This window comes from Orcinus orca, chromosome 11, assembly GCF_937001465.1.
Source record: "Orcinus orca chromosome 11, mOrcOrc1.1, whole genome shotgun sequence".
Classification (NCBI taxonomy): Eukaryota; Metazoa; Chordata; class Mammalia; order Artiodactyla; family Delphinidae; genus Orcinus; species Orcinus orca.
In genome coordinates, this window is record NC_064569.1 from 80,146,910 (window position 1) to 80,168,188 (window position 21,279).

Consider the following 21,279-nt stretch of genomic DNA (forward strand, 5'->3'; position numbering starts at 1 on the left):
AAATTAAATAACATATGGAAGTGTTTTAAACAAGGTAGATATGGAAGACAAGGTAGACATGGTAATTATTAATATTTTCTTCAAAGTCCTCACCTCTGTGCTCCTACCCCACTTTGTACCTGCTGCTGTCACAATCCTTATATACTGCATTGTGAATATCTGAGTCAACATCTGACTCCTCCACCAGCTAGGCTGGGAGCTTCTTGAGGACAGGGATTATTCCATCTTTATGAGCACTTACTTACAGCCAGACTCTGTGCTAGGCCCTCTACATACATTATCTCATTTAAACCTCACAACAAACAACAATTATCCCCATTTTAAACATGAAGAATTTAATCCCCACAACAACCTACTATTATCACTACTTTAAACATGATAAAATTGACTTTGGAGGGTTTAAAAAACTTGCACACAAGTTCACACAGGTACAGGTAATGGAGGTGGTCTCTGCACCCATGTCACTGCAAATCCAAGTCCATATGCTTAATTGCTTCACTATGTTGGAACCAAGGACATCTCAGCCATCCTTGTGTCACCCCTCCAATACTTACTAGCATGTGAGTGGCATGAATAAACATTTACAAAGTGATTATTTAGTAAATAAAGAGATTGTGATTTCATATAAATGATTATCTATGTTCCACCTTCAGGTGATCCTACATCTGGAACACTGCCTGAGACATGATTGCAATGACATGAGTAACTTTTTCAGAAAAGGGCTCTAAATTTACCAGCTCCTGTTTCATAGGAGGCACACATTTAGTACATAAAGGAAAATCATTGTTTATACCCCAAAGAGATTCTCCCATAGGTCCGGAGGGAGGATGTTCATTGCAGCATTATTTGTAAAGGCAGGAAATTGCAGTATCATCACTGGGACAGTAGAAAGGCAATATGTGATAGATGTTCACCCTGGGGTACAGCCATCATAGGAATGGATCATAAGTGGACAAAGAAACATAGGTTCTTCATAAAGGCAATGTGCTGAGTGAAAGACGAAACAAACTGAGATTTACAGCTGTGCCATTTACACAATACCATTTACATAAATTAAAAACGCATATACGGGCTTCCCTGGGTGGCGCAGTGGTTGGGGGTCCGCCTGCCGATGCGGGGGACGCGGGTTCAAATCTTAACCTCTTTGCTTAGTCGCTGAGTGACCTCAGGCAAGTTACTTACCATCTCTGTGCCTCAGTTCTTTCTTCTATTAAATGGTGTTAATAAAGGTTCTTAACTCATAAGATTGTTATGAGAATTTGATAATAACACATAAAGGGCTTAGAAGAGAACCTGGCACACAGTAGGTTCTATACAGGTGTTATTTACTATTACACTTTTTAGAAACACAAAGAAGAAATATATATGAAACACATTAGAATTACTGTCTATAGGGAATGGAATGGGAATGGGATAAAAAGGAATAAATTCAGACAAACAACAGGAGCCTTGCATGAAACAGCAATGATAATTTACCTTGTATTCAGAAGTATGATTAATCCTCTTCAATATACATTTTTCTTTAAAAAAAAAAAAAAAAACACAAGAATTTACTAACCAAGCTGTTAGTAACCATTTGCCTTACTGAGTTGGTAAGTGATTATTTGCAAGTCACATTTGTGGTAAGTCAACCATTCAAAATTCAAAAACTTCACTCTGAAATTAGGATCCACGTATACTTAAGATATGACTACAGCTAAGCCCAGTCCACACCACTACCCATTCTGAGCCAACAAAGCCACTGGATAATAAATAAACGAGCATTTATTAAATGCCTACTATGTGAAGGACACTGAATTGGCTATAATGAAACAAAATAAAGTCATGAATGTAAACTTTAAAATATAAAGTACTGTTTAAGGGCCAGTTGAGCTGTACCAGCTACAGCTAGTGAAAGTCATTTCAAACTACTAGCAGCTGGAGTATTAGAGAAAGAAAGTATTCACAGAAGAAGTAGGAAACAAAGCTAACCCCATCAGTTGCTTGAATAACTTCTGTGGATCTCCTTATTAAAAGATGCTTCAGAAACAACCTATGCATCCATCAATGAATGAAAGGATAAATAAAATGTGGTATATATACATAATGGAATATTATTCAGCCATGAAAAAGAAATAAGAGAATCTTGTCATTTGCAACAACATGGATGGACCTTGAGGGCATTATGCTAAGTGAAATAAGTCAGACAAAGAAAGACAAATACCATATGATATTATATGTGGAGTCTAAAAAAAAACTGAGCTCATAGATACAGAGAACAGATTGGTAGTTACCAGAGGCAGGGACTAGTGGCGGGGGTGGGTGAAATGGGGTTGTCAAAAGTTATGACTTCCAGGGCCTCCCTGGTGGCGCAGTGGTTGAGAGCCTGCCTGCCGATGCAGGGGACACGGGTTCGTGCCCCGGTCCGGGAGGATCCCACGTGCTGAGGAGCGGCTGGGCCCGTAAGCCATGGCCGCTAAGCCTGCGCGTCCGGAGCCTGTGCTCCTCAACAGGAGAGGCCGCGGCAGTGAGAGGCCCACGTACCACACACACACACAAAAAAAATTATGACCTCCATAAGTCATGGGGATATAATATACAGCATGTGACTACAGTTAATAATGCCGTATTGTATATGTGAAAGCTGCTAAGCAGGAGGTCTTAAAAGTTCTCATCAGGGCTTCCCTGGTGGCGCAGTGGTTGAGAGTCTGCCTGCCAATGCAGGGGACACGGGTTCGAGCCCTGGTCTGGAAAGATCCCACATGCCGTGGAGCAACTAAGCCTGTGAGCCACAGCTACTGAGCCTGTGCGTCTGGAGCCTGTGCTCCACAACGGGAGAGGCCGCGACAGTGAGAGGCCCGCGCATCGCGATGAAGAGTGGCCCCCGCTCGCCGCCACTGGAGAAAGCCCTTGCACAGAAACGAAGACCCAACACAGCCAAAAATAAATATAAATAAATTAATTAATTAAAAAAAAAAGTTCTCATCACAAGAAAAAAATTGTAACTACTTATGGTGATGACTGTTAACTAGACTTACTGTGGCAATCGTTTCATAATGGATACAAATATCAAGTCATTATGTTGTATACCTAAATCTAATATAATGTTATATGTCAATTATACCTTAATTTTTAAAATTTTAATTAAAAAACGGTATTTTTTAAAGAGACACTTAAGCCACAAATCAGCTAAGAGCTACACATGAAGGGAAGACTCGTAACAAAATAACTTCAACTGACCGTGGCCTCCAGATTAACTAACACCTCCTGATATCTGGTACTACAATTAAGATGGGTTCATTCCCTAAGAGGTGAGCCAGCAATGCACTGTGGACAGCAGATAAATAGGGGGAAATTATTATTATGGAGATTAGGGGAGGGGAGAGTCCTTACACCAATTTCTTTTGAATCTTATCAAATCATTAATAATTACTAAACTCTCAGTAATAAGATGCAAATGCAAAGTGATAGGATTATGCTGTGGGTAAAGCATTTTTTTAATTTTTAAAATACATGTTTTAGTACAAACATCAATATATATATATGTATGATTCTTGTGCTATCACTAATGATCCCAAAATCTAGTCTAAAGGGAAGTCTTATTAGTGTATGATTACTCTCATCAGGATTCTTAGCAATTCTAGACTGCCATGGTCCAAAATGATGCAGAAGTTCAGAAATCAGTAACCTGTGCACAATGACACTATCTATGTCTTCTTCATTGGTGAAAATGTGAAATCAAAGCTTTGGCTTGGCCAGCCTTGTACAGGAAACCAATAGGCTTGGTTGTTTTCCTTACTTATTTTGATGGGATGGAATTTTTTAATAAGTTCTTGTGAGGAATTCATATTCCTTTTGGGCCTAGACTTTGTCTCCTAAAATATTCAGGTCCCTTTAAAGCCATGTCTTTCAGTGACCGTATCAATGATGAAATAATTCTTAGGATTCGCTTTTGCTGCAAGTGACCAAAAGCCCAAACAACAGTGGCTCTGAAAAGATAGAAGTGTATTCTGTCTCCAATAAGCATCGGCAGTCCAGTGCTGAGTTGGCAGCTCCACAGTCATAAAGGACCCAATCTCCTCCATCCTTTAAGGAGGCCCACACCTTGGAGCCCAGATGACTGCCCTATGCAGTTCCAGCCATCACATCAACATTCCAGGCAGCAGAGGAGGAAGAGAAGGAAGGGAGCACATAATCTCTCTTTAAGAAAACATACGGTAGATGGCACACCCCACTTCCCCCTCGTGGCCCATCATCCGTGGCCACACTTCCTACAAAAGAGGCTGGAAAATGATGTCATTATTCCAAACAGCCATGGGTCCATCTAACAAGGGATTCTATCACAGCAGGAGAAAAGGAGAATGGATTTAAAGGATAATCAGCAAACTCAGCCACACTATTCCCGAGTAAAACAACCATTTTTATTTTTATGCGTTCATTTCCCATCTTGGGATAACTACTCTGGTATACCATACATTTTCCAAATGTTACTTTTTCTGCCACAAGGAGAACAAAAAAAGGAAAATAATATTCAACTACTTCTAGCATTCAAGAGATATCAGGCATTGTGTTGGTGCTTTCACATTTGTTATCTCATTTAATTCCCACAACAAGGTATTATCCTCATTTGGGGAAATTAAGATTCACAGCATTGATATGTGAAATGGGACTATTTTAAGCTTAGAGCCTCTCCTAGTTTTCTCCCCTATGAAATGTATTTAGCTAAATTCTTTTCTTCCCTAGAATTTATCAGCAACCCCTATTCAACTTTCCCCATAACCAAGACCTTTTTTCTGAAGCACCAGTTAATAAATCAGGATTCTGCATTGCGTCTGTGGAAAGGTAATTACCAACACTTGCAACGTGGAACAGAAATTCTCAAACGTTTCAGTCTTTGTTTTAAGTCATGAATTCATGTTCTTCATACCCCCGTTATTAACTGGATGCTTTATTTTACCGTGTGCTGTTCGGAAGTACCACGTAGTGTTATCAATGGCTCTAGTGCCACGTAACGTTGGGATGGATTTGCCTGGCTTCCACCCCAGAAAAACTCCCAACTTTCAAGATTACTCCAGCAATCCCTCCTTCCTCTCCACTCTGGAGTATCATCATATCACTGGGACTTTCAAGGCAATTGAATTCATAATTGTAGCAGAAGATATTTATTGAGTGTTTCATATGCGCCAATGATGTGGAAATGATCTATGAGGTAGAAAGAATTGCTATAATTATTATTATCCCCATTTTACGGATGAAAACACAGGACCTTAGAAAGGCTTAGTAACATGCCCCAATTCCAGTAATCACTATGTAGAAGAGCTGGGACTTGAACTTGCTTCTCTTTGACCAAATAGCTCATACTCTTCACCTGCCTGCAAGGAACCAGGTACCAGCTGAGGTGTTGACAACACAGCAGGTGTGCCAGAATTGGTCCCTGTCCTCAAGGAATCACGGTCCACTGGGGTAAATGGTGCTGTGCCTTCAATTACACTACACTGAGACAAGTTCTAGGACTGCCCGAGACCCGCTGTTGTTGGTGCCAACACAGAGGAGTAGCTAATCCCACACTCAGAATGTAAGACCCTGCATTGTCTTCTGTCTTTTATGTGTTCAGCACCTCTCTACCTGGGGACCAGAGTCTCATACATCTTTGTTTCCTTAGTCCCTAACACAATTCCTGACACATAATAAGTGTTCATGAAGTGGCCCATGCTACAGAACCAGTACAGCCCAGAATGAAGTGTGGGTACCCTGACAAGTAAGACAATCTAGGACTAAATCCACACTTTCTAGCTGAGATGCTACCCACCCAGATTTACACCAATTTCATTTTTCACCTAGTGGTATTAGAAGACACGTGAACTAGTTGGACAGAAAAATCCCAGAGTGAGCAGCAGCTAGACTGTTTCTAATCCCTGGGCCAGCTTCTGGCAGAGTGAGAAGGAAAGACATAGGTCATGTGATTGAGGAAGCAGCCACAAGGCAGAAGATTTCCGAGAAGTGGGGGAGACCTGGAATGCTCAGGACTAAGGTTGTTTTCTTTTTCAAAAATGCCTGTCAACTGTTTAAAAATCCTCTGTCCAGGCTTCCCTGGTGGCACAGCAGTTGAGAGTCCTCCTGCCAATGCAGGGAACATGGGTTCGTGCTCCGGTCTGGGAAGATCCCACATGCCGCGAAGCGGCTGGGCCAGTGAGCCATGGCCGCTGAGCCTGCGCGTCCAGAGCCTGTGCTCCACAACAGGAGAGGCCACAACAGTGAGAGGCCCGCGTACCACAAAAAAAAAAAAAGAAAGAAAAAATCCTCTGTCCAGCAGCAAAGATGAAGACATTATGCAATGACCCAAGTGGACATTTGAGAGAACTGGAGGTCAGTTCAGTAGCAAACTGGAACAGAAATAGCTAAAGTGATAGAAATACAATTGATCAACTGATGAAGTCACAGTGCTTTAAGTCTGCACAGTGAGCAATTTCAGACAGACAAACTGAGAATTCTCTGCAGTTGCAATGCCAACTCAAAATTAAAAAAACAGCAACAAAAAAAACACGTGAACCTGTTTAAATCAGCATGGAAAGCAGATTGGTGTGGAACATGAAAAATAATTAGCATAGCCCAGAGAAAATACACGGTGACCAGTGTGGAAATAAATGAAGACTGATCAGATGAGAACAAGCAAAGCCTGTTTATTCAGAGCTTGCTATATAGCAAGGGAGTCGGCCACTATCGCTTACATTTGGCAGACCCAAAGGCAGGCAAGAGTGAGAAAGCTTTACAGTGGAAAAATGAGAAGGCTTCAGGGATGCCCTGATTGGAAGCTGTTGGCATGGGGAAGCTGTAGGCAGCCTAACCAGAAGAGGAACATCCTATGTGATTGGTTATGGGTGTATATTTGGCTTTCTCTAATTGGTCCTAAGTTAGAAGTGGGGACAAAAATTAGGGACACTGTCAGTTATTAAGCTTGGCCATGTGAGGCCAATCGCTCCAGAGGCTATTGTTTGGCTTCCTGGACCACTTGCTAGAGATAGTGATCCGACTTCCTGCAAGTGTGACTGATAGACAGCAGGCTGGTGTCCTGGGCTGGTAACTGTTGATAATGGGTTGGTTTCCTGGGCTGGTTGCTGCAGACTGTGGGTCAGAGTTTGATTTTTATAAACGGTCTGGCCTTTGTCTGTTTGTATATTCCATCTCTCACTGGGGAAACACATTTTAGAACAATCCAGCACAGGACTGACGTCAGTATACTGTGAGCGGGCCCAGGTCCACAAGCCACTTTCTAGTTGTATGACTTACACCAAGTTGCTTGACTTCCTTAACCCTCAGTTTCCTCATCTGCAAAATGGAGATATTACACAAGAGTTTGATGAGGATCAAATGACATAGGGCACATAAAGTGTTTGGCATAGTGCCTGGAACATGGATTGTGGCCAATTGATATGAGATGCTATGAACATTATGAACATTATCATTATCCTTTTTTACCTAAGCTAATCTAGGAACTTAACCAGATAAAGGGGATGAAATTCCAAAGGACACCATTCCAGGGAAAACCCTATAGAGAGGTTTAATAAGATGTAAAGAATATATTGGATGCTGTATATGATCACAAAAAGATTAACTGGGAAAGGGATATGCATCCCCCCACCCTCAGAGAAGAATACCACCAGAGAGTTGCCTTTAGTATCTTATGTTTGCTATCTTATGATTGATACTAATTTACCTGAGAGTAAACTAACTCCAGAGAGAGTTACATGGCAACAATATGGGGAAAAAAAGTACAGGGGAGGTTAAAACAGTCGTAAACTTGTGAGAAGACACAAAAGAACACAAGATAGTAGGAATCTCGTGACATCTCCTGAGGTAGGCAGTATCATTACACCTATTTTACAGACAAGAAGACTGAGGCAGAGAGAGTTAATAACCTGATGGTCACAGTAAGAATCAAGGAGATTTAGCAGCTAAGTAGAAATTTGCAAAAAAAAAAAAGTCCTGGATGGTTCTATTAAGAACACACCAGAGAAATAGAGGCTTACGGATTTCCCTGGTGGCACAGTGGATGGAACTCTGTGCTCCCAATGCAGGGGGCCTGGGTTCGATCCCTGGTCAGGGAACTAGATCCCACATGCATGCCGCAACTGAGAGTTCGCATGCCACAACTAAGGAGCCCTCCTGCCGCAACTAAGACCTAGCGCAACCAAATAAACAATATTTTTTAAAAAAAGAAAGAAATACAGGCTTAGGTACAAATGAACTGAGAGTGTGGAACAAAAAAGTTTATAACCACCAAGCTGTCTTAGTTATATTTGCTTCCCACATTTTGCATTAAGTTTCTCAGAAGTGTTATTCACCTTCCTGTGGGGAGAAGATGCCTGAAAGAGGCAAATTATTCTTTTTGCAACAGGACCTAAACTTCCTGTCTCTCTCAGCCTTGGCCTCCAAGATCCCAAGGACCTCCTCTAGGCAACCAACACCAGGGCAGGCTTTGGTTCAAAAAGCCTGAGTCTGTATTGTAAGAAAAGAAGAAGAGCCACTAAAAATGTTTGGATGATTTAACAAGGCAGTTTGTACCTTCTGGAATGTACAAGTTGTTAATAAATTGCATTTCTTCCCTTTTTATAGAATACATTCCTAGTGTGGTGTTTGGTTTACGTTTTATAATAGGTGCTATAGTTTCAGCGTTCGAACATGGGTTTCATTAATCCTTAATTTGCGCCTCCACCAGAAGGAATTGTCTTCTAGACTTTGGGAACAGTGCCCTCTCCTGGATGAAGTGACATCTACCTTCCTGATTTGCAAAGCTTAGCAACAAGGACATGAATGCTAAAAGACAGGAGAGGCTCCGGAGACCTCACATAGTGGGAATTGCTGGTCTCTCTTGGGGACGCAAAGAGGGGTGCCCTAGGTGGTCAGGAAGACCCAGGCCCAGTTATATCCCAGTGAAAGGTGAGAGCCCTGGACTTCCATGGCTATAAAGGAAAAAAAAGGAGAGAAAAGAAAAGAAAAGGAGAGGATGTGATCACTGCCTGGATCCAGAAGTCTAAATACCTGACAATGAGTTGGATGGATGAATTTAATCTCACTTCAGATTGATGCAGGGATTCAAACAGAAACTTGATGGGCTTAAAGAAAAAATGTCACATACTTAACGCTTAGAATGACTCCTGGAAATTAGATCTTGCTCATCTACTAAATTTGTTTAGCTCCACCAAAACAACTGAGTTAGACTGCATTTAAAGGATGCTTTTTGAAGTGTTAGTCTAGAACTTGAGGAAATATTGGTTTCTCTAAAAAGAATAGGGAAGGGGTGTGTGATCACAGGTGCTGTTCACCAACATTTCCGGTTCTCTTTCTGGACAGGGATGAGGACTGCACGTTCTGTACCTCCATGAAGTTAGATGTGGCCATGTGGCTTGCTGTGGCCAATCAAGTGTGAGTGGAAGTTAAGCCTTAAAGAACTGGTGCAAGGTTCACCACCTTTCCTTCTCCTCTCCACTACAGGGTGGGCAAACTACAGCCCACAGCCTGAATCCAGGCCATTGCAAATTTTTATAAATAAAGTTTTATCAGAGCACAGCCATGCCCATCCTTTTACGTATAGGCTATGGCTGTTTGCGTGCCACAACAGCAGTGCTGAGCAGCTGCAACAGAGACCATACGGCCTGCAAAACCCAAAATATTTACCACCTGGCCCTTTACAGAAAAAGTTTGAGAACCCACGTTCTCAACAGTGGGGGTCCCTGAAAGAAAATATCATGGAGCACAGCTCGTGCTGGACAAGATGGACATGTAGCACAAGAATGAAATAAACCCTCATTTTAAGCCATGAGATTTGAAAGTGGTTTTGCTACCGCAGCATGACCAAGCCTATCCTGACACACAGGTTAAAAAAGTCCTCTAACAAAAAGAAAAAGAGAGTGTATACCCAGAATCTAAAACACCTTGAAAGAAGCTCTCCAAATATTAATGATACAAAATATGCAAATTCAATGTCACTAACATTATTCTTTTAACCTGGTGGGGAATAAGCGTGATTCCCACATGCAAATGAGGCTGTTATCAAGTAAGTGTGATATTTTCCCCCTAAAATCAAAATGAATTAATTTCTGTATCTAAGGAAGGCCAGCCAGCTCTAATCAGACAATGGTTTGCTTTATGAAAGGAGTAAAGAGGCTCATTACAGGAAATCCCAGGCATGTTGATAAATTCCCAAACTTGGACTCTCATAAAACTCAGGAACACACTTCCCATTGCCTTCCACGTTTCTTCTGAGTCACTGAGCCAGAGGCAGCTGCCTGATTTGTGACCTTCAGCCGTCGCCATCCCTCATAGATCATTTCCACCTAATACAGCCTTAAAATTGTCATCATTTTCTTTACTTCAACATTTGAAAGAAATGTTGAAGATTGATCCACCACTGAGTTGGCTATTTTGCAACTTCTCCCAGCTGGGTAAGAAAGAAGTCGTTGTAAATAAATGCAGCTTTCCTGGATATTTTAAATGGTAACAATCACAACAATTTTAGCAACACAGAGAGTAAGGGAGGAAAGGGAAAGAGAAGACTGGATAAAACGGTCCACAGGCAACTCATATCACCCCTAGGGAACCAGAGTAGAGCTTTTCCCAGTTCCCTCCAACTGAAAGCTGTAACCACTTAGTAGTCAGGAGCTTGGAGGAAAAGGAGCGCCCCCTGCCCATGTTTTCCATCAGGCTTGACTTCACATCTGGCTAAATCTAAAAGCCCTTCTGTGTCCCAGGCAGGACACCGAGCACTGAAGAAGCATGGCTCTTTGCTGACCCACTAGCAGTTTAGAGGTGGTTCCACTGGACCCTGGATGAAAGAGAGACAGCAGGTTCCCCACAAGGTCATTGCAGATAAATAGGGAGATTCCATCAGAAATCATCTGTGGACCTAGGACTCAATTCCTCTGAAACTGGGAGTGGGACAGAGGGGATGGCAGGAGTGATGTACTACTCAGTCTCAGGGATCAGCCTCCGGGCATTCTGTAAAGCAGCTCCATGCCCCTGATGCTGGATTTGTGCTGCTCACAACTGCTTCATCCAAATTCGACTCAGAGGGGCTTCCCTGGTGGCGCAGTGGTTAAGCGTCCACCTGCCAATGCAGGGGACACAGGTACGAGCCCTGGTCCGGGAAGAACCCACATGCCATGGAGCAACTAAGCTCGTGTGCCACAACTACTGAGCCTGCACTCTAGGGACTGTGAGCTACAACTACTGAGCCCGCGTGCCACAACTACTGAAACCTGTGCGCCTAGAGCCCGTGCTCCGCAACGAGAAGCCACCGCAATGAGAAGCCCACGCACCACAACGAAGAGTAGCCCCCGCTCGCTGCAACTATAGAAAGCCCGCGCACAGCAACAAAGACCCAACACAGCCAAAAATAAATTAAAAAAAAAAAAAAATTCGGCTCAGAATGGAAATTCTTCTAACTAATACAGAACTTCACACTCTCTCAGCCTGTGACTCGTATTCTCTACGGGCCCAAAAAGGAGAAAGGAGAAAAAAAGGAAGGGTTTTTCCTTTTGCCATTAGTGCCAGCCTCCTCTGTGTGCCTGTCTGATTCCTTCCAATTTATTCCAGGACAATAAGTAGAAATGAGTTTCCCAACCCCTTCAGGGCAGGTAGGAGACATAAGAATGGAAATAGAGCTGGGGGCCTCAGCTGGGGTGGTTGAACTGAGTCTGGCATTTTGGTTTTGTCAATTGCCTGTGGTTGCTTGTTAAGTTCACAGATAATCTGCAACTAGGACAGCTGCTGAACACAATGGAAATACAAAGTTCAAAACGACCTCACTAAATTAAAGATGAGATCCAAAGCCACCAGCAGATGAAGGTTAATAGAGGGCCCCTACTGCATCTCAGATTAAAGGGAAAACACTAGAACTACACAAGTACAAACAGCATGTGAAAGTGCTGGCCATGAGTGTGTATGGCTGAGGAAGATCTAAAGGTCTTAGTGGACAAGTTCACTGAGCCAGCAATGTAAGAGAAATGTTAAATGTTAAATAAGAATATAAAAGACAGAAATTATGAAATAATCTTCATAGATTCATACATCCTTTTATTCAACAAACTTTACTGAATGCCTACTACGTGCCATGCATTGTGCTAGGATCTAGAGCAAGAGTCAACAAACTAGAGCCCATAAGCCACATCTGCCATACCGCTTGTTTTTGCGTGGCCCTTGAGCCACGCAAGAATGATTTTCACAATTCTATAATATAAAACATTTTAAAAAAGAGTATTAGCCTTTCAGAGACAACAGCTGTTCAAAGAATATAGGACACTGCCTCTTGGTCTGCAATGACTAAAATATTGCTATCTGGCTCTTTTTAGGCAAAAAAATAAAAGGGTTGCTGACCCCTAATCCAGGGGTACAAAGTTGAATAAGAAATAACCCCTGCCTTCAAGGAACTCACAGTTTGGCATGAACTCAATAATCAGTATCAGAACACTCTGTCCTTTCCTGGCTTCACAACTTAGAAGCAAGATAGAAAAATTAAAGGAAGCTCATGGAAAGTTATAAAGATTAATAAAAGAATGGGAAGAAGAATTTATGAGAAAATTTTAAAGGAATTTGGATTATTTATTCTTAAGAAAAGGAGACTATGGGGAGACTTAAGAATAGTCTTCAAATATTTGAGGGGATATTATTAAGCAAAAGGCTTTTCCATTGTGGACACAAAGGTTAATAGAATGTAGGCTAAAATTTTTTATTATAGAGATGGAAGGATTTCCTAGAAGGCTTTTAAATTTCTACAATGAATTGAGAAATCCATTTTCTTTAATCCTTTAAAACTAGTGTCTTTTCTCATCTGTCTAGGAGCTGTTAAGTGTTGTTTGAGTGTTGTCTGAGCTAAAGGTAGAGGTGCACTAAACGCCCTGTGTTCAAGCCAGCTCTCTGATTCTTCCATTCAGAAGCTGGGGCTTTTCAGAAGGATAAAGTCTTTTTCCCCCTCTGGGTCTCAATTTTCCCCTCTTGAAAAATGAGAGCCTGACATGCTCTGAGTCTGTGATTTCCTGGGCTGAAACTTTGAAATGGTTCAGTAGCCAAGGAAAGCAAAGGAGCTTCAATGATCCCCTCTCACAAGAGAGGAGGCAATGGATGCTGTTTCATTCTCGACATGAATAAAGAAATTTAGACTCAATATCTGTTTTAATTCAAAGGTAACTACTGGTTGGAAAGAAAAAAGTAGAACATGTTTACTAGATGGAAAAGACCAAAGAAAACTTGAATAAATGTCTAAAGAGTATAAAAGGGGAAATGTCAAGGAGGCATACACAAAGAAAGACATAAAATAAGAAGACAGAAGCAAGAACTGACATTCCACAATCCCAGTCAATGTGATGGGGTGATAGGCTCCTCTTTAGAAGATGTACTCTTAGGTTAGACCCAAATTCAAAATTCTACTACATGCCATTTACAAGACAGCCACTGAAAACCAATGGGGCACAAGTGTAAAAAATAAAGGGTTTAATACGGAACTTGGTTCATGATACGCATGCTGAAGTCTTTAGGCGGAAAGTGTACTGAGGGGTGCAGTTGACCATGGCATTCATCAAAAAAGTAAGACAGACAGATATTTGAATAGAGGGATGGATGGACAGATATGCGAAAAAGGAAATATAGGAAAATATTAAATGCAGAAGCTAGGAGGTAGATATATGGATGCTTACTGAACAATTCTGTATGTTTGAATTTTTTATCATAAAAACTTAGGGAAAAAAATAAACCAAACAGTACAAAGAGTAAGATTTCATTTTTTGTTAATTCTATCGATGCATAAAGAAAAAGAGAGCTTTTAAAAAGTTGTGATATTTGAAGTAGGCAGAATCTGAGTTATTTGGGCTTCTTTGCCCTGCTCCTTTTATGACTTTGATAATAATTCCAAGGCCCACACCAGGAGGTCAACTTATTTTAATGTGCTCTGTGCCTCTGTCCAAATGTGGCCATTCCTTGCTTTTTAGGGAAGATCATAAAGAAGCACAGTTTAAAGACAGTTTTTAGGAATTGGTGCTATTAGAGGCTTCTTTCTTTATACTTATTTATATCTAGAATTCTCCCTCAGTAGAAGGACATTGGTCTTAGAATCAGACAGAGTATGATTTCATCCCAGTTTCATCACATTGCAGCCCTGGGCATGTTAATTAAACACTGGCCTTTGGTCAAAGAGAGATGTAACATTGGATGTGTTATACGCTACTTGATATGACATTACGTCTCCACTCAGATTCCTAATAAGCACCTTACACTTAATATGTTAAAACCAGCACTCCTGATCTTTCACCTCAAACCTGCTTCTCTTATGGCTTCCCCATCTCAAATGGGGACATTTCTCAGGCTAATACCCTTGGAGCCATCTCTTTTCCCTCTCTTTCTCTCATACCCCATTTGTGAAGCAAATCCTGTTGGCTCAACCTTCAAAAGATACCCAGAATCAGATTGATTTCATCACCTCCTATGCTACATCTGTGGTGCCAACCCTTGCTTCTTTTCTGGATTATTGCAACAGCCCTGGAACTGATTTCCTGGCTTCAAACCTAAGGTCCTGTAGTTTAGCCTCAACATAGTAGCCAGACTGATCTCTTATAATTGTATCTGATCATGTCACTTCTCTGCTCAAAACTCTTCAGTGGCTCCCCATCTCAATCAAAGTCAAGCCTGAAGTCCTTCTTCAATGGCTTACAAGGTCACCCTGCTGCTACCTCTGAGACCCATTCTTCCCCATTCCCCCGCTGCTCACTCAGCTCCAGCCACGCCAGCCACCTTGCCATTCCTTGAACTTGTCAAGCACATACCAGTCCCAGAGCATTTGCTGTTTTCTCTGCCGGGAATTCTCCTCTCCCTGATATCCACATGACTCACTCTCTTCCACCCTTCACATCTCTGCAAAAATACCCCACTTCGTCATTGCCCTTCCCCGCCCACCCAGGCGACACGGCTACACCCCCACCCCCGCACTCCCTGTTACGCTTACTCTGCTTTATCCTTTTCCACAGTGCGTACCTTTCTCCATCATATTACATACTTACTTGTTTCCTATGGCCTGTGTCCCCTGCACCTCGTGCATAAGCTACAAGGGGTCAAGAGAGACTTTGTTTTGGGCTCTACTGTACGCTCAGAACTAGAACAACATGGCACTTATTTTCTCCTCAATATGTTGAAGGAATACAGAAGTGCTTTGAAATTTATAAAGCCCTAAATACATGTGGTGGGGCATTATTATTATTTACATGGGTAGGCCAAAGGAGAGCCTTTCTTTAAAAAAAATCTCCGGTTCATTTTTCTCCTCAACTTTGCTATATATAAGGAGATCCTCTATCACCTGCAGATTAGATACTGCCAAACATGGTCCCGTGACACCCAGGGGTGTGACTCAAAACAGTTCACAACCTGCTCCTCAGGAGCCCATCAGAAAGGACACAAGGACCAACTGTCACCGGCAAAGCCCATTAACAATCCCTGGGAAATAAAAATAGAATCTGGGTCATAAAATAGTCTAACCTTTTCCTTTCCTCTGCGCCGAGTCTGGTTTCACTGGTCAGACCAGAGCTCCCAGTGCCAAGGGGCCGAGCCGACACCTCAGCTTGCAGGGCGCGTGCGGAAGCGCGGGGCCCACACGATCCAAGATGGCGGCGGCGGTGGGACGTGTGCAGAGGCTCTGCCTCAGCCCTGCAGTCCTGAGCCTGCGCAGCACGGCAGCGCCCGCCAGCCCCGCCCTCCCCAGAACTCCACCCCCTCCTCCATGACAAGAATCCTATAAGGGGACTTCCCCGGCGGTCCAGTGGCTACGACTCAGCGCTTCCACTGCAGGCGGCAAGGGTTCGGGTAACTAAGATCCGGCATTCCGCGAGGCGAGGCCAAAAATAAAAAAACAAAACCCTATGAAGCAGCCCCTCCCACAGCCTGTCAGGGAGAGCGTGTACTCTACAGCGTGAGCTTGTACCTCACCGTTCTTTGATCAAAGAACTCTACTTTCTGAACCAAATTCAGTCTCCTACTGGTGTAAGCGACACTGGGCAGAAGGGTCCTTGCTGGGGATCAACTCGGGAGGGTCGGTAATAATCAAAATAATATCAGCTGAAACTACCAGGTACCAGATGAACATCGTCCTAGAGAAACTTATGATCAATGACAGTTCTACTACACTGTTATCTTTAAAATCTTGTAGAGAAATAAGCATTGAATTGGGAATCCGAAAAACCTGGGTTCACCGCCACTCCCTCCAACTCAGGGTTTCTCAGCCTCAGCACCACTAACATCTTGTGCCATATAATACTTTGATGTGTGGGGCTGTCCTGTGCATATAGGATACTTAGCAGCATGCCCAGCCTCTGCCCATCAGTAGCATTTCCGCTCACTTGTGACAACCAAAAATGTCTCCAGACGTTGCTAAATGTCTCCTGGGCATTGAGAACTACTCTGACTCCTAGCTATGGAAACAAATAAATCAGTAAAACCCTTTGAGGGTTAATTTCCTTGTTTGTAAAAAAGGACCAGTAATAATAGCTTTAACGACTAAAAGAAATAATGCATACAAGTACTCACAAATTTTACCATATTACTATTTTTGTACCTATTCATTTTTACTCCCGACAAATAATAAGCTATTTATCCTGCTCTAATAAATGACTTTGCTTATGTAGGCTACACTGATGATGGATGGGCATACTGCATTTTTACAATCATAATGTTGAGCTTTTTAGTGCCTTATCAGGTCACACCTGCAACTCACAAATTATCTCCAAATCCATTCCCTGGTTGGTTTCTCCCCTGAAAGAGCATGCCCTTTAAAGAGTGCATTAAGAGACAATCTGCTCACCCATGGTTAATTTTATGGGCTGTTTATCTACAGTAGGATTTACTTGAGTCTATCTTAGTAAATGTAATGAAGCCTGAGTGTGCTTTCATGGGGGCTGTGAGGTGAGGCTAGTGAGAGTAGAGAAAAGCCTTAGGCTAGTTTTGGAAATGTCACTTCAGAATCACTTAAATTGGAAAAGTTCTAGACAGTTCTAAAAGAAGAGCTCCAGTAAACAAACCCATCACAACAAATAAGACAGAAAACCCACGTCCACTCTTTGGAGGCAGAGAATAGTGCAGCATTTGATGTGGATTCTATCTTGAAAACTATTAATAATCTGGTCTGCCAATTTTGCAGTCCCCTCAGGGACTAGACAAGTACATTGTGCAGTAGCCTATATCCATTGTGATATTAATTTATGTCTTTCTCTGGTAAAAAGATTTAAATGGATGGTAGGACTCTAGGACGGATGGATAGAATTACCATCATTTTACAAATGAAGAGATGCGAAGAGGTTTGGTAGCCTATGCAAGGTCACACAGAGATAATAAATGATGGAGTCAAGATTTGAACTCAAGTCAGCTACCTTTAGATCCTGGCTCCTTTCATTAAACTGCACGGAAATAATTCAACATTCTTGGAGTGCGTTACCACCTGCCCCGCAGAAAGCAATGGCAGGAAATATAAGTGGCTTTTAACAGGATCAACACCTTTACAAAAGGAAAAGCCCAAAACACTGAGAAAAGAAGTTGGGTGAATGACAGGAAACACTATGGGCCCCTCCCCTGGAGCAACTGTTGATGAAGGCACACAGGCAAGAGCTTACACATCTGAACGCTCAGGGTGATTCGTATTCTCTTAGAGCGTTGTTAGGGTGCTGAGCCCTAATCTGCCAGGTGGCATGTGCGCCATGAAAACTACCTCCACCAATAGATGTACATCCAGTGCAGCAGGGAAATCACCCAGTGAGAGCAGATGCTGGCCCCAGACCTCCTACTGTACAAACCCCTCTCTAGTTGGCTGACCACAGAGCAGGCCAGGGGTGTGTGGACACTCAGAAGAGCTTGTGATGCCTACTTACTACTAGAATAGACATTTTTCAGTATTTTAATGGCTTCCCCAGCTATTCAGCCCTGCTCCACACTTCCTAGATATGTGACCTTACCTGAATTACTTAACTCTTCCAAGCCTTCATTTCATTTCTTTGTAAAATGAAGATGATGATAACAGTGCTTACCACCCAAAATTGCTGTGAGGATTAAATGAGATGCAAAGGGCTATGCACTGTTCCTGACATATATTAGATGCACAACTATTAGTGCTCCTTATTATTAAAGGGGAAAGCTTGAAATATCCAACATATCAATTAACTTTGGTAAAAATGAACCTGAGTCCCATATATTAGATGTGACTATTCCCTAAGGTCAGACAAACATGGGGTAGTCTGCACCCTCACTGAATCACACCATCCAACCCTGGTAACTGAGTCAACTTGATTCCCTTTTAGTTCTATTCCAGGCACTGGTACTAAGTTTGTCTCCAAATAAGACAAATGGGATGGCCTCCATGGCAGCAGGGTGCCTTGCAGAGTCAATCATGATTCATTCTGTGTCTCCCAGGGGCTGAGTCCCCCATGTGGCATCTCAAGTTTTCAACTGGAAAGCCCCAACCTTCCCGGAAGCCAAACCCAGAGTCTTACGTGTCAGCCCCCAATGGCAAGGTCTCCTGTCCCTCAATGCCAGTTACCAGCTCCCTGACTGCTGATCCCTGGCTTTCCCAGTGCTCACTGCCAATGTGATCAGAACTCAGCTTCTTCAAAGCTGTGTGAGTCTTGGGCAAATGTATTTCCCAGATCTTGGATCCTCAGTAGACCCTGGATTAAAAGTTCAGGAATCCCACATATTCTTCCCCTGGACTTAGCTCCCCACAGTGGATCTTCTAAACATCCCTATGTGCAAACCCTGGATATGCTCCTGTATTTGGCCCCTGCCGTTGGCTGACCCAGACTCCAGGCAGTAAAGCATGGTGGTTATGAACACAGTGTTGGAGTTACACAAAGGAGAGTTTGAATCCCAGGTGTGCCACTTACTAACTAAGGTCTTGAACAATTACTTATGCTTTCTGAACCAAATTATAAAATGAAGATAAAAATGCATACTTCTGAGAGTTGCTATAAGAGAGGAAGGTTAAACTTTGTTCCATAGTTGGCATGGAGAAGCATTCCCCAAGTAGTCTTATTTTCGATGGAAAATAGCACTCCCCCTCTCGACCGCAACTTGACGTCTGGTCATTTTCTATCTAAACTAGATCCTTAACAAAACTACTTGGAAATTACTCAAAAGTCTAGAGAGCGACTCATACCAATACTTCTAGTTCTCTCAATCAAAATTATGCAAAATCAAATTTGGACATGCACTGTTTTTACTGTTTGTTTACAATTTTATTCCTTCAACCAATACATAGTGAGCATCTAGAGTGCCAAGGACTGGGCCAAGTGATCAAGACAGACCTGATACTTACCCTCATGGAGGTTACAGCCCATTGTTCCCCAACCAGATTTAAGGGACCTTCTTTCATGGAAATCTCCTTAAATAATCCAGGATGGTGTCTAGCACAGTGCTTGTGAAATAATTCTTCTGCTAGTACTTGTCTACATTTTCCAATATTTTCAACAGGAGTACATTACTCTTACAATTTAAAAATTCATTAAATTTGAAAAATACTGGCTGATTCTCTGAGAAGTGCATAAAAGTAATTTGTCAGACCACCTTATGCAGCAGGAAGTCCCATCCATCCCACTGCCATAGCTGTGTCTCTCCCAGGTAAACTCCTGAGCAAACAGCCACTGCTGGCTCTTCATCTGCTGCCCAACATCTATTCTCTTCCCTCCAAGGACTTTGCCATTTTTCTAGGCCTGAACCACCCAGTATTCCAAAATAAATACTGTGTTTAAAATCCAACCAATTTCCTCTGGAAGTTTAGAACAGGCACCAGTTACTTTATCCGGATTCCTTAAGCAAGGAAAAAAGACTCCAATTGCTACAGTCAGTCTTTTAGAAAAGCAAAGCAACTTCTCTCCTTGGGAGTTGCTACGTATGATGCCACACTGTTTTAAAGGGTCTTAGATAAGTCTTCAATTTCGTGACGTTTAGAGATTAATAATACCTTTGGGGAAAAAATGCTGAAAGGTAGGCAGGACTTGTCACAGGAAAAGAAAAGAATCTTTCCTGCTTTGCTGTGATTAGCTGCATCAATTGTAGTGAGAGTTCTAGAGCTAAATGAATTAGTATGCATCCCACCCAGAGTTCTTTATTTGTTGAAGTAAAATGCTTACAATCTTTGCTTGGGGGAGAAAAAGAGGGTATGTCATTGAATGAATATGAATTAATCAGTACTTTATGGACAGAACCCATAATTTTAAAGCAGCGAAAAAAGGCAAGGCATTTATCAGGGTTCCTCTCAGCAATCTCCCTCCGTCATTGCTAATAAATCTTTTATGAAATATGGAGTGTTGCAATCTTTGCAGGAACATCCCCCTGCCCACCTTCCTTGGAAGAAAAAAATAAGTTACCATTCATCTCTAATATTTTCTCCTCCCTTCCCTATTTGAATTTCCTGTACTCAGAAAATATCTGAAGCACTTTATTTTTTAAGCTTTTTTCCCAAATTTGTAAGTTCAAGACCTCTTTCATCAGAAGAAATAATTCACATGAAACTTCTCCCAAGAGAGTGGAGGCAAGAAGCTGAGTTTCAGGTGAGAAACACAATATTTTAGTAAGTATAATATCCTGGGCCTGCTAAACAATCAATATTTATATATGGAGTGACACAGTCTGTAGATTAAAGGAGTTTGGAGATAGATAAGCAGATAATTAAACGATACAACATTCCAGTTCTGATGCTTTATAATTTTCATATAACTACTCATAGAAACAAGATTCTACCGAATTATAAACAGCCTGCCAATAACTTCACGATGCCCTGATTTAATTAGGATTTTATGCTCCTACTTGAAGGTTAGGTTCATTAGCTGTGAAATACACCACTGGATGTCTGGATTAAGATTTTAAGAGAACCCTAAATATGGAGTGGCACGTAGCCAGTTTCTAGCCGCTTAAACTGTGCAAAGGGATGTGTGATCATTCTCCCCGAGGTTGGTAACTTTTTATTTTTAGCCACAAATCCACAGGCCATCTCTCTTGGATAGGGATGGGGCCTGATGGCCAGTCGAAAGATTGAAAAGGTACGTGACTGAGAAACAAGGTGTTAAGAGGCTATAATGAAGGGCTGGCGGGAGAGGGGTAGGATGCCCGTAATGATTTTGCCATTGAGAGTACGTGCCATTTTACAGCCTGGATTTATTTATAACAACAGGTGGTGGTATTTGTGGGGAACTGCTTGTTTTTTCATTTGAGAAGGGCAGCTCCATACATCTGTTAGAAGGCGAAACAAAACCTTTTCCAAACACCGTTTTCCTCGCTTTCTGC

General features: G+C 42.1%; 1 long non-coding RNA gene across 1 annotated transcript in view; it reads right to left on the reverse strand.

The window, feature by feature from the left end:
- Window positions 1-21,279, reverse strand: part of LOC117201153 (uncharacterized) — a 546,510-nt gene that overhangs the window by 485,574 nt on the left and 39,657 nt on the right. The window contains exon 2 of the long non-coding RNA XR_004483120.2: window positions 1,477-1,520. This is a non-coding gene — a long non-coding RNA (uncharacterized LOC117201153). The remainder of the gene's footprint in view (window positions 1-1,476; window positions 1,521-21,279) is intronic.